The following is a 14,997-nucleotide window of genomic DNA, read 5'->3' as shown; positions in this document are numbered from 1 at the left end:
TTGTCTCCCTCTCTAATTTTTCCCACTCAGTTCCCCTCCTTTCCCTTGTAATCCCTTTCACTATTTCTTAAATTCCATGTATGAGTGAAATCATATGATGATTGTCCTCCTCTGATTGGCTTATTTCACGCAGCATCCAAGTAGAAGCAAATGGTGGGTATTCATCCTCTCTGATGGCTAAATAATATTCCACTGTATATTATACTACATCTTCTTTATCCATTCATCTGTCGAAGGACATCGTGGCTCCTTCCACATCTCATAAGGAATCTTGATTGAACTTTTAGTAGTCTCTCTAGACCAGAAGCCAAGCCAAGTACTTGTCATTAGATATGCCTGCAATGCCTGTAGATTTGAGCAAATACCTCTTCAAGAGGTCCCCAAAGTATCCTGAGATTCCTGCACCTGGCAGGAAGTGACATTCTTTACTTACATGGTGAGGCCTCTGAGAACTCTGTAAGCAGGTATCAGACCGGCAATTCCAAGGGGCTTTATGGCTCCATGTTTATAAAGTCAACCTCTGTTCCTTAAAGCTGTCTGGTCATATCTGAGCCTATGCATGTCTCTCAAATATGACTTCCAGTCAAAGCCTTGGTAGAGTAACCAGTGTTTCTAATGGTGTCCTGTTACAAGGGGAACAGATTCTTATCGAACTTATGCAAATAACTATAATTGCTGTGAAAGAAAGACCACTCGCTGAGCCCTTCTGAATTTCAGAGGGTTCAGGTAGAGAGAAAAGTTAATGGCTGAAATTTGTTTTCAGAGGAATATTTTTATCCTATTTTTATCCTATTTTAGATACTTTAAGAGAATGTTCCCTTCGTCTGAAAGAGCAAACATTAGAGAACCAGCAATGTTTCAAAGGTCACAAAAACTCCCATCATCCTCAGTTTATTTAGTCTCATGTTATTAATTCTTGTTCAATTTGAATGCAGCTTTTTAGTTAGTTCTGGAAGTTTTTACCAATTTTAAAGATCAAAACCTGTATTTGTCAAAAGCCTTTTTAATGAATTTCCTTGAAGATGAAACACGTTTCAGAGGAGAATATGAACAATAACTATGTATGACAAAAGACTCAAAAAGAGCATGATTAAAGATCTGATGAGCAGTTACAACATAGTGACAAGGAAATCCAGTTATTTCTGTGACTCTAACACTTCAATAATTAGAACATCAAGTGATGACCCTACACCAGAATAGATTAAAAGTTCAGGAACTTCTATCTCTAGAATAGTTATAGCATTTACCCAAGCCATACAATGTGAGGCTTATCACTGATAGATCTTTTCAAGTAACTTAACATACCAAATAAAAAGGCCAAGGAGTCAAAGAAAATTGAAATCCCAGGGAACTTTGTTAAAGAGTACCTCAGACAGTTATAATAAAGCAGGTACTCAAATAAGTTTACAGATCATTACAAAACTTAAAACTTAATTATTTATTTAACCAAAGTGGTGATAAGAGATTCCAAAGGCAAATATAGTTTTCGCCAAACTCAGCTCCCTTAGCATTGAGAAGTTTTAACTAAATGACCAAAGACCTGATAAAGACAAAACATAGAAACTGGTTTCCTGGGCAGACAAAAGAGAAAAAAAACTGTTTACACTTTCTTTTCAAGAGCAGACCAACAATTCAAGAAAATTTGTCTCTTGAAGAGAGAAACTCAGAATTTCAATTTTATACTTTTAAAATCTATTCATTTTGGGGCACCTGGGTGGCCCTGGCTGTTGAGCATCTAACTCTTGGGCTCAGCTCAGGTCTTCTTTTTTTTTTTTTTTAAAGATTTTATTTATTTACTCATGAGAGACACAGAGAGAGGCAGAGACACAGGCAGAGGGAGAAACTCATCCCAGGATCACACCTTGAGCCAGAGGCAGACACTCCACCGCTGAGCCACCCAGGTGTCCCCGCTCAGGTCTTGATATCAGGGTTGTGAGTTCAAACTCCATGTAAGGTGGAGCCTACTAAAACAAAATATAATAAAATCCACTCATTTTAATCTTAGTTCTGACTACATATAGAATTCCTTTCCAAAGATTTCCCTTCATAAACCTTTTACAACTTTTTCATTCAGAGTTGCTTCCCTCATTTCCATCAGTCTTAATTACGTTTAGCAGAATTTTAACTCTTAGAAACTTTAGTTTCCAGTGAAAACTAAGTAGTAACCAATAGTGAACTGGAATTCTTTCATACTGGTCATACTGGAATTCTTTAGATGGCAGACTTATGAAACTATAAAGTACAAAACATGTTTTCCAACAGATTTAAGTATCCTTAGTTTTCTGCCATAAGCCAAAACCACAAATTTATGTTCAGTAGTAATCAATGCTTTAGCATTTTAGCTCATTTGGAAAAGGTCTAGATGTACAATCAATTCAATCTCATTTATTACCCAAGCAAATCTTTAAAGTTTCAGATTATCAAAGACTCTGAAAACTATCTTAATGATTACCCATGAAAACTTTGAGAAAAAACAAAATTAACCCTCATTTTAAGTCATCTTTTGTGGACAAATTGCAACAGAGATAACACGAGCTTATTTGATCTTCAATAATCCTTGGTAGAATGGAAGTTTCAATTAGTTTAAATGCCAAACTATGTTCTACCGGGGTCCACTTAAAAGTCAATCAATTTGTTCTCCATTGTGAGTCTTACCTGGGGTACCAGTGAGAAAATCTGAAGTGGGCAGTGTATGCTGGCCACACCCAAGGTGGTGTAGAGACAGGAGGAGGGGTCTGTTAAGGAGCAATAGTGAGAGAGTCAGCATCACCTTCATCAGGAATGGCCTGTGTTTCCTTCAGCAACCTGGATTTATCCATAGGAGGCCTGTTTACATAATTATTTTTTTTAATTAATTATTTATTTATTTATGATAGTCACACACACACACAGAGACAGAGAGAGAGAGAGAGAGAGAGAGAGAGAGGCAGAGGGAGAAGCAGGCTCCATGCACCGGGAGCCCGATGTGGGATTCGATCCCGGGTCTCCAGGATCGCGCCCTGGGCCAAAGGCAGGCGCCAAACCGCTGCGCCACCCAGGGATCCCTGTTTACATAATTATTAACCAATATGTCAGGAGGGAGTTTACTAGCCAAACACAACCAGGCAAACACATTCTACAAGAGACCCTTAGGCCGGGGTCCTAATCTAGGACCATGCAAGCCTGAACACAAGGTACTTCTGTCCGTTTGCCCTGTTCCTTGCAAAAGAGATCTAATGGATAGATAGTATTGAAGCTTAATGTCTCATTAATAGGCCATTTTTCCTCATCTCTTAAGGAGTATGGATGCCATGCAGTGTTACAAAAGATCATTCCCTCCCCCTCTTTAATCTTGCAATCTGAATTGTTTCCACTGGGTTAAAAGGTATCCCATGGAAGAGCCCTTGAGGACTTGACTTAAGAGAGAAGGTTCCACACTCCTAGAAAAGTAGAGAAAGTCCATTACCAAGAAAATCCCCCTACCCCGACTCCCACGTGGCATCTCTGACATACCCATTGCACAGGGTATGTCAGAGGTTCCTGGTGTCAAAGCAACCTGAGGTGTCCCTCGAATGAAATTGCTATGATCACTGTCCTGTGGGAGGGAGGCCTGCTGTCCTGCTTCCTCATTGCATTCTAGACTACAATGGCTGCTGGCTGAGTTTGCCTGGCTTTGAAGGCTGCAAAGAACCCGCAATTTTTTTTTTTTTGAACCTGCAATTTTTAACATGTAGAATACACTAGAAAATTTTAGAAGAAGAAATTACCCTATTTTGTAACTTAAGTAATTAGTACGGGACATTGAGAGAAAACTGTAGATATAGAAATCTACCACTGTCTAAGCAACATTCCAACACATGTAGTCTTTACAGCCAACTTCTCTGAGAAATGTTTCCCAGTTGGGTTTTAATTCAATCCGGTACTGGTTTTGGCTGGCTCCGAGTAGAGGTCTCCTAGCCAGAAGTGGCTAGACTAGAGATGTGAAAGGGATAACATTTGACCAATGAAAAAGAAATCTCACACAGGAGTCAAGACTAGTCAAGACAAGTCATCCTGGTGACTTAAGTGGCTGTGGCTGCCCCATGCACAAGACCAACAGACAACTCTGTATAAGGACAGAAACAAAGAAAGGGCATCACGTTTCTGGGTCTTATTATCATTCTGGGTAGGATACTAACTTCCAGCTGAAAGGCAGGCTTTATTCCTCCCCATAGAGGAGCCAGGGGCTAGAGGATTGCAGCCTGAGCAATCGATGTGAAAGTGTTCTAATAAGATTGTACTTCTTAAAAAGCCCCTAGGGGAAAAAAAAGCCCCTAGAATGAAAATAAAGGAAGAGAAGAGGAAGTATTTGATGTGGGAAGCAAAAGCAGCAGAAAAATTATTACATTTCCTTACTAGCTACAGCCCATTGACAAGTCCTTGAAACAGGCAGAGTGACATTCCTCTAGGGACTCAACTGCTTCCATGCTGATACTTTGCTAAAGGGCAAAAAGCAATCTTAGCCCAAAACACAAGATCCAGTAAGTCTACTTTAACATATAAAAATCCCTTTGGAAACCTCCTTTTCTCCACCCCCTAGGATACATGTTGGCAATCATCCCCCAAGCATATGACCCACTGATATACATCTGAAGGGTCTCATGACTCGCGTTTTATTAGACAGTAATAAATGATATTTTTCCAACAAAAGCTAGCCCCCTCAATCTGGTGGGCAAGGACCTCAAGGAAACCTTGCTTCCAAAGTCCCTTAGAGACTTATTCTATCCCTTGCTTCCAAAGTCCCTTAGAGACTTATTCTATCCCTTATTCTTCCTCCCAACTTGAAAGTATATAATGGGCCACTCCTCATGACCCCAGTGCAGCTCTTTCTGCTCATGGGTCCTGTCCCCATACTTTAATAAAACCACCTTTTTGCACCAAAGATGTCTCAAGAATTCTTTCTTGGCCATCAGCTTCAAACCCTAATGTCTTTCCCAGATCACATTCATCCACTCTGATTTCTTTCAATGAGGTTCATATATTGCTAAACTAAAATAAATATCTAAACGTAAAAATGTCAAATACAAAAGTATGGAAAGGAGAAAAGAAACCAAAACAAAACAAAACCTCATGGGCAGCCCCAGTGGCTCAGCGGTTGTGCGCCTCCTTCAGCCCAGGGCATGATCCTGGAGACGGGGGATCGAGTCCCACGACCGGCTTCCCTGCATGGAGCCTGCTTCTCCCTCTGCCTATGTCTCTGCCTCTCTCTCTCTGTGTGTGTCTCTCATGAATAAATAAATAAAATCACAAAAACAAAAACCTCAGAACACCAAGAAAGCTGGTAAATCTAGATCATTTCCTAACGAAACAAAAATTTAAGTGAAACTAACAGAGCATAATAACAGGATATTTTACATTTCTAGTGTGCTTTGGGACAGAGAGCAGAGAGACATGATTAATCCAATGAAAACCTGGAAAATAGATGACAATCCAGTGATCATCCCCATTTGGAAATTAACAGCCATCTCAGACTCCCTGCATCTAAACCAAATTCTTGATTTTCACCAAGGACCTGTCCCTTTGCTGATCCCCAGAGTGGTTTCATTGACTTAGTCTCCAGACATGTGCATTTTTAAAGCTATTTTTGTCATGTAATTTTACTACAATGCAGTCAAACACATAAATAGATTTGCTTTGGAATTCATTGAGTGTTTTTTTTTTTTTTTGGCCAAAGACACGATTAATTCTATAAATATTCCCTGTGTGCTTGAAAAAAATGAGTTTTCCCCCCTGGGTGTACATTTCTTTCTATATTTAATAGCTCAAATTTTTAAGATGCAGTATTTAGAGAATATATTCCTTAGTCTGAGTCTTTCTGCTTTTTTTTATCAACTTAGAAGAGGGTCGGGGTCAAAGCTCCAAGTGTTAGAAATGATGCAGCTGTGGATTACCATTTACTGCTTTATGTTTTTGAGTTTATGTCTATTTACAATCTTTTTTGACTCTTTAAAAATACATAACATCTTGGGGCACCTGGGTGGCTCAGTTTGTTGATAGATTCTTGATTTCAGCCCAGGTCATAAATTTTGGTTCAAGGGATCAGCCAGGAGACTGGGCTCCATGCTCAGGGGGGTGTCTATTTCTCTTTTTCTTCCTCTCACTCTGCCCTTCCTCCCTATCATGTGCATGCGCACATGCCCTCTCTCTAAAGTAAGTAAATAAATAAATCTTAAAAAATGCATAATATCTTTATTCGTAACATAAGATGCTTTTCCCTTTAACTTTATCAGATATTAGTATTGAGATTGCCACCCCAGAAGTGTTTTGTTTAGTATTTGTTAGCTATATCTTTTCCATATTTTTTAAAAAATGAAATGATACTCATATAAAATTAAGAACTTTAAAAGTTCTGTGGCATTTAGTAAGTTCACAATGTTGAACAACTATTGCTTTTATCTAGTTCCAGAATGTTTTCGTCACCCTAAAAGCTAAGTCTGTACCCAGTGAGTAGTCACTCTCCACTCCCTCATCCTTTTTTTCTAAACCTTTCCATATTCTTATGTTTTGTGTTTCTCGAATATACCTTACTGTGAGACATTTGTTTCTTTTGTTTTTTCTAAGATTTTATTTTTAAGTAATCTCTACACCCAGTGTGGGGCTCGAACACATGACCCTGAGATCAAGTGTTGTGCCTGAGCCAGCCAGGCACCCTGAGGCATTTATTTCTTATTTAATAAAATTTAAAAACTGTCTTTTCACTGGTGATTTTAACCCAGTTACATTTACTCATATATTAGGAGTAATTATTATTATTTTTGGAAGATTTTATTTATTCATGAGAGACACAGGCAGAGGGAGAAGCAGGCTCCCTGCAGAGAACCTGATGCAGGACTTGATCCCAGGACCCTGGGATCATGCCCTGAGCTGAAGGCAGATGCTCAGTCACTGAGCCACCCAGGTTCCTCAGAGTCTGTTTTTTGGTTTGTCTCTCTCTCTCTCCCTCTCTCTCTCTCTCTCTCTCTCTAAAGATGCCATTTTTAAGTCTGGCCAGGCAAAATGGCATTTAGAAAGAAAATTAAATTTAAACTCAGTGACACTGTGATTTAAGGGCCAGTAGAACCACTTACCAGCTAAGGAGCCTCGAAAAAGGGGTTAAAAGGCTCTGATAGCTCCAGGATTGTAGCAGTAACAAGAGGGAATGTAGTACCAGTGCTTGGAAACAAAAACCACCTAATAATAATAATTCTGATTTTTTCCTCCCTTCCAGTTGAATCCAATTCCTAACTTCAAAATTTAAATTAAAGTAAATGAAAGTGTTGGGAAAATGAAAGTAATTAAGTGTTGCTCCTCTCCTAACACTCAAGGAAAGGAATCTCAAGAATGACTGCCTACATTGAAATGACTGTGTTTGGGAGGAAGCTATGGGACTTTGGCAGCTAAGTTGACCAGAAGACACGAGGCAACTCAGGGAGTATCTGGGTCCTTGGAGAGAAAATCACTTTTGGAGAGGCAGCTTGTTGCTCACTCCCTTCTGCACCTAGATGCCTGGAATCTCTCTCCCACCATCTTATTTGATCTTATCTGCAGACCTCAGTCTCTGTGCTGATCTAGGAAGGAAGGGAAATGTGGGAGGTCTGAAGGGTAGCACTTTCCTTTCAAGGATAGGAGGAGAATAACTGAGCACAGTGGGGGCAGCTCAGGGCAGAGTGGGCTGCAGCCTGGTCTGAGGACATGTATGGTGTCTGCAGGCTGCATTGAAGCTCAGGGCCCTGGGATCTGAACCAGAATGCAGGAAACATGTGAGATTAGACCTGGGCAATGTACACCTTTACTCTACCCCAACAGGCTGGATTACGGGTTTGTAGCTCTTCTCCTTTGACCCATTAGCTTCCACTCCCAACATCCTCTGTATAGAAAGTATGTGAACAATTTTATTTATTTTTTATTTTTTTGAATATGTGAAGAATTTTAAATCATTACCATAAATCATGATTTAGCTTAGGATCCAGATCTAGACAGAAGGAGGAGAGGTGAATGTCTAATCTCTTCTTTCTTATCAGGAAGGAAATTAGCATCGGAAAATTTACTACCAGTAAGTTAGAGGGTGAATTTAGAAATCCACCAGTGAGTGTGTCCATGGGGGATGGGGAGCTCTTTGCTGCCCCCTGTCCTCCTGGGAATGAATTTCTCCCCCAGGATTATGGGAACAAAAATTTAAACCCTAGACGTTCTTTGCCCAGTAGAGACTGTGATCCTGTTTCGGGTGGTCACTTTCCTCAGCATTATTCTGACAAAGGGGAAGAGACTGGTCTGCTAGAATCCAGGGTGATTGGAGTAACCCAGGTCCCCCAGGGCCCATCTCACAAATGAAGGAGCCCACCATGCTGGGGAAGAGATTGGAGAAGTGATGGCCATAGGTTTGGGGTGGCCTGACAGCTGAGGGGATGAGGAGGGATGTAGAGGGGAGCTGTGCCCTGCTCTTTACCCTCAGCTTGGGAGGCACCTCATGTGATCAGCTGAACTTGGAGCTGGAATCCACAGGATTGAGAGCCTCCCTAATAAAGAGGGTACTAGAGGCAGGCAGCATGGCAGTGAGAACTCAGGCCCTGGGGTCAGGCAAAGCTGGTTCAAATCTCAGCTCTGCCCCTTAAAAGATGTATGGCCATGCATGAGGGATAAACACTGAGCCTCATTTTCATCATTTGTGCAATAGGGGCTCAAAATGAACCCACCTCAGAGACTGTTGTAAGCAGTTAATAAGATAATCTACAGGCAGCATTTAGTTCAAGGATTGGCACATGGAAAACTAGTGAATGACACTGGCATCCTTATTCATATAGCATGGTCACTTGTAAGAGGAAGGACATCAAGGTGTGGAGAATAGGGGATGGGCTTGGGGAAGTGGCTAGAAGGAATGATGAGAGGATGCAGGGAGCAGAGGAGAACTTCTAGAAACAGAGGAAGCAAGGATTGTTACAAGAGCAGCCCACAGGCCCACAGACCTGGATCTGGTTCCAGGTGCCCACAGCAGTGCCTTCCTCCTTCCTCTGAGGCTGGCCTTACCACCCTGAGCTTCCCAGTGTCAGCTACTGGCAGCCCAGCTGAGCTGACTGGGGGAGTTTCTGGCTTCCTGAATGGGGAACATGGGCCTGACGACAGGCTTGGAGAGAACTCGTGTGGGGACAGTGAGTGTAAGGGTTGGGCAAAGTCCCCCGATCCTTGGATTCAGATATCTGGGCTGGAAGGAAGAGGTAGACTGTGGATCTGGCAAGGTTTCAGGGTTCAGAGAATCTTGAAGGCAGGCTGGCGGCTGAGGGCTGAGGATCATGCATTTGCCCTCTCCCCAACACTTCCCAGACTCGAAGATGCTGGTTAGTAGGTACACGGAAAGATTCTCATTACTAATCATCAGGAAAATGCAAATCAAAACCACATTGATGTATAGAATTGTCAAATTACTATGTTGGACACCTGAACCTAATATAACATTGTATGTCAACTACACGTCAATTTAAAAAACAATTTAAAAAAAACATCGAGATATCACCTCACACATGTTAGAATGAGTCATCAAAAAGATAAGAGATAACAATTGCTCATGAGGTATGGAGGAAAGGGAAACCTTATGCACTGTTGGGATAGTAAATTGGGGCAGCTGAGGTAGGAAGTAGTTGGGGTTCAGGAGTGAATAGTTAAGAAAGAGTTCTTGAGATGTCTTTGGTGCAAGAAGGTGGTTTTATTAAAGGACAGGGATGGGACCCACGGGCAGAAGGAACTGCACTGGGGTTTTGATGGGGGACTGATTATATACTTTCAAGTTGGGAGGGAGTTAGGGATAGTGCACGTCTCTAAGAAAATTTTGGAAGCAAGGGTTCCAGGACCTTGAGGGTGCTAGTTATTGTTAGGTAAAGGTCATTTATTACTATTTAGTAAAAACTCAGTCATGAGACCCTTCAGATGTAAATCAGTGGGCCATATGCTTGGAGGATGATTGCCAGCATATGTGTAGGGGGATAGAGATAAAGGAAATTTCCAAAGGGATCTTTATATGTTAAAGGAGACTTACAGGATCCTGGGGGTCAAGATAATGTTAAGTGAAAATTTCCCCTTGGCCCTGTGGCAGCCAAGCTTCCAGGGGAAGGTCACTCTCCTTGTTGTCCCCAAGACCCATCAATGGATTGCACGTAGTAAGGAAATTCATTTTTTTTTTCTTTTGCCTTTGTTTCCCACATCACAGCCACTATAGAAAATAGCATGGAAGCTCCTCAAAATATTGAAACTAGAACTACCACATGATCCAGCAAGCCCACTTCTGGGTATTTATCTGAAGTAATTGAAATCACTATGGTATAGTGATACCAGCTCCTGCACAGTCATTGCAGCATTGTTTACAATAGCTAAGATACTGAGATAACCCAAATATAATATGTAGTGGAATATGTATATATATAACAGAATATTATTCAGCCATAAAAAGAAGGAAATCCTGTCTTTCATGACAACATAAGTGACCTTTGAAGGCATTGTGCTAAGGAAAGTAAGTCAGGAAAAGGCAAATATTGTACAGTCTCACTGATACATAGAATGTTAAAAAGCTGAAATCATAGAAAAGGACTATATTTGTGGTGGCCAGAGGTTGGGGGTGGGGGAAATTAGATTTTTGTCAAAGATTATAAGCTTTGTGGGTCTAGTACCCTACTCATTCACACCTACTACATATCTTTCAAAATATTTAGGTGTGACTGGACCCCAAGCTGACTCCTCAAAAACCAGGAGAGACAAAAAAAAAAACAAAAAAAACAAAACAAAACAAAACAAAACAAACAAACAAAAAAAAACAAACCAGGAGAGAATTAGATCTACTTTTTCTCTGGGGGTGGAGTTCCTGGTCACCAGGCTCATTTCTTACTTAATGAGGCTTGAGATCCAGCACACCCCCATCCCACCCCCAGTATCATGTGACCGGCCCTTCCGCATCTGTCATCTCACCCCTTCTTGGATGAACAAAGCCTGACCAATTTTCAGGGGGATGATTTTGCTCCTCCTTGTGTCGGCCAGAGATGTTGGGACATGTGATTTCTGAGTGATTTCCTACAGTGTTGATTCCTCCCTCCAAGTTGGGAGGTAATAACCACCAGTCCAGGAATTCTCAATAATTTTTTATTACTTAAAAAAAAAACCCCCGCAAAAAAACATTTAGGTGTGGCTATTCCTCTACAAGCAGAAACTGTAAGTACTGGTTTCTGCCATAAAACAAAAGCATGTGGGTGGTGGGAGAGAGAAGCCCTCGTTCACCTTTGTGGGCTCCACCATCTAGAGTAATTGGAATGAAGCTTTCTGCACAGAAAAGGAAATAAAACCACATGTGAAAATTGGAAATTTCAAAGCAAGAGATCCATGATGCCATGATCTGAGTCCTGAGGTTGCCTCCCTCAATCCCTGCGTGTTCCAGTACAGAAGTCAATGGATTCCTGGTTTTGTTTTTTGGTTTGCTTAGCCTCAAATTTACATTTCTGTCCCTGACAACTGAAACAGTTTCTGTTCAATCAGAAGGGGTTTTAGAAGTCTGTCACTCCTATCACATCCAATGGAGGAATCATTTCTCCACTCACAGGGTTGGTGTGTGGTTGGTGTGCGAGGCTTCTGTTTGAAGCTCCCCCTTCCCCCCCAGATGGGCCATTTTCTCTTTTGATGCCTTTAATCATGAGAAAACTCTTCCTCTCATGGGACCTCCAGACCTCATTCATTATGTGTGTAGTGCAATGATTTCATAAACACGGGAGACATTTAGTTCAATGCCTAGAACACATTGCTTTAAAATCACAGCATGCTACAGTGCTTGGGTGGTCAGATGGTTGAGTGTCCAATTCGGTTTTGGCTCAAGTCATGATCTCAGGGTCCTGGAATCGAACCCCACATGGGGCTCCACACTCTTCAGGGTCTGCTTAGGTTCTCTCTCCCTCTGCCCCTCCCCCTTTCATAAATAAATAAATAAATAAATAAATAAATAAATAAATCTATCTTTAAAATCACAGCATGCTCTTAATTCCCTTTAAGACACAAATATAGGGATCCCTGGGTGGCGCAGCGGTTTGGCACCTGCCTTTGGCCCAGGGTGCGATCCTGGAGACCCAGGATCGAATCCCACGTCAGGCTCCTGGTGCATGGAGCCTGCTTCTCCCTCTGCCTGTGTCTCTGCCTCTCTCTCTCTCTCTGTGTGACTATCATAAATAAATAAAAATTAAAAAAAAAAGACACAAATATAAATGGGTAACTCTTTGATTATTTGGTTCTATTCTAGTGAATTTTTTTCTTCCCACTTCTGGATAAATGCCAGGAGGGCAGGGACCTCATCTTGCTTGTTCTGTGCTTGAGTTCCCAAGCCTGGAACAAAGAAAGCACTCAGCAAATGTTGGTTCTCAAAATGTGGGGTAGTTGGTTGGCTCAGACACTTACAGGACTCTACCGAGTGATAAAACAATACTTGTCATGAGAGAAAAATTCTCAAAAGGCCTGACATGCAAAAGAAGCCATTTTAGGTTTTTTTCTAAGTCAGAATAACTGTCTATAAACTTTAGTGAAACCAAAAACCTGATTTATGACCTGCCAGCCATGCATTGTACATCTGTCTTTTGAATGAGTGGCTTAAAGGAAGACCGTCTGGTCCTTGAGAGATTGACCAATGCTCCTGCTCCCTGCATTCCTTTAACTTAAAACTCAGGATTCCTGCCTATGTACTGTACACTATATCTAGTGCTAATCTATAATCTTTTGAGCCTTTACAAGATATAAAAAAAAAAGTATATAAGCTTGAAAAAACTTCATTCTCAGGAGCACTTTCTTCCCTGCGAAGAGTATGTTTCCTAGGCAGCTGTCCTAACCTGGACTGGAAGTAAACTCTCTTTCTCACTTTTAGAGATTCTAAAAGGTTTGTTCCTTTTGCATCAATACTACCTAGCATTTACCGAGCATTTCCATGCACCACACTATGAGGCAGGTGCTATTACTATAAGTTTTCCTGTTTGCACATGGAGGCTCAGTGAGGTCAATTTATGTCACTAAAGTCACACAGCCAGAAAGTGGCAGGGTCAGGATTTGAACCCATGTTGGCCTGATGTGAATCAGTTCCCTAAAGTAGGAAGCTATCCACGCTACCACATAAGTCTCCCCTTGCCTATTGAGTTTAAGAACCTGAAGAGAAATGAACAGTTCACACTGGTGGCCAGTTGGTCTCTGTTTAATAAATGAAAACAATAAATTAAAGAAAAAGAAAGAAAAAAACAAATCACCCGAGAATGCAGCTGAAGTGATGTCATGAGGTCTCCTTAGCAGGCAATTAGAATTTGTCTAAACCTGCCACCTCCAGACCCACCCTAACACTCCCTTTGCCATCAGTCAGGGCTCCTGGGCATGCTTGCTCAAGAACACAGGTAGATTAAAAATATTATAGATGTGACAGGCATTAAATAGCCCAGTGGGACATACTCCCAGCACAATCTGCCGAACTCTGCTGGCATAGTAATCCCTAGAAACCAATTCCAAGTTTTGTTAGTGAACAAGCCATGGGATTCTTGGTGACACTTAAGGGCTCATTAAAAGTTGGCTCACAATTCCCCATCTCAATTTCATTTGCAGAAATTAAAGAGTCCCTGAGGATCAGCCGCAGAGCTGATGCACAGCTCAGGGCTAAGGTGAAGATAGAGCCACAGATTCACCCCACTCTGGAGATTGGTCCCCAGATAGTTTTCAACTAAGGCTCAAGCTCCAACTTGGGCATTTGATCAGCACCAAGAGACTTTAGTGGGAATTGGAGGTGACATTCTCTTCCCCCATGCCACAGGATTCCCAGAACTTCAAACAGCCAAATGCTACAACATGCACACTGGGATCCTGGGCAGCAGAACCCAAAGCTTGCAAAGCACCTGGTGCTGAGCATGGCCACGGTGAGCGCTCCATGCTACAGAGTACACAGTGAAGATCTCTAGAGCTCTGAGGGCAGCTGAGAATTCTACTTCCACAGTAATGCTCACTGCACGGCATTCCAGATACCTCATCAGCAACCTTGCCCCTCCTTCTTCACTAGACTGGCAGCCCTAAGAGGGTAGGACCAATCTGAACTTGCTTAGTATTGTGTTCCCATAGCCGGGCATCTAGCAGATATTCAATAAAACTGGCTGAGAAAAGAAACGAGTCTCTCCTTACAATCCTATGGAAAGTCTGTGTGATGCAAAATTCCACCGACATGTGAATGGCTATTCCCTAATTTATCTGAAATTCACTGACATTACAGCCAGTATTCCTCTGTAAAATGTATGTCATCTAATGCCTGTTGGGAGTATGGGGTAATGTACTCTGTAATCTGACCCCCATTTCCATTTTAGGTCATTTTGAGCCACTGACTCCTCCTTGCTGCCTAAGACTGTCTGATGCCTTGGATGGACAATTATCTTCCCACCTCAGGTCCTTTGAACATGTTGTTTCCTTTGCCTGGTGTACCTTTCCTCTCACTCTGCCCCTGGAACAGAATGTCTTAGCTGAAATGTCACTTTATCCACAAACCCACCCTCCAGCCTACCCGGAGCCTTCTTGCCTCTACTGTCGTGTCCACAGGAACAGGCATGTCAGTCCTGGTCACTGGGGGCTCCCCAGAGAAGGGCTCAGACGTTGCATATACAGCTGTTGGATACATGCTAGCTGGGGCTGGACTTCCTTTCATCTGGAGATAAGAGTTATCTGGCACACAGTACCGAGGCTGGTCATGCTTATCAAACTAACCAACTCGTGTGGCCTGTTCCGACTTTACCCAGTTATCAAAGAGACCAGATCAAGCATGAGGCTTCCTCCATCGTGCACCATCACACAGCTGCCTAGCAAAATGAGGGGGCACTTCTTAAGCAAGACGATGACCAGCGGGTTGAAGAGTTTTTCAACTTAACTGTCCAATCCGTAGTGGGAATTTTGTCCTACAAATATTCATGGTGTTCCTACTTGGTGCAAGAGATGGAAAGTGACTGGACCTGAGTGCCGCCCCTAAGAGCA

This window comes from Canis lupus, chromosome 20 (assembly GCF_003254725.2).
Source record: "Canis lupus dingo isolate Sandy chromosome 20, ASM325472v2, whole genome shotgun sequence".
Taxonomy (NCBI): Eukaryota; Metazoa; Chordata; class Mammalia; order Carnivora; family Canidae; genus Canis; species Canis lupus.
The sequence above is the reverse complement of the archived record's forward strand: the minus strand, read 5'-3'. Positions refer to the sequence as shown.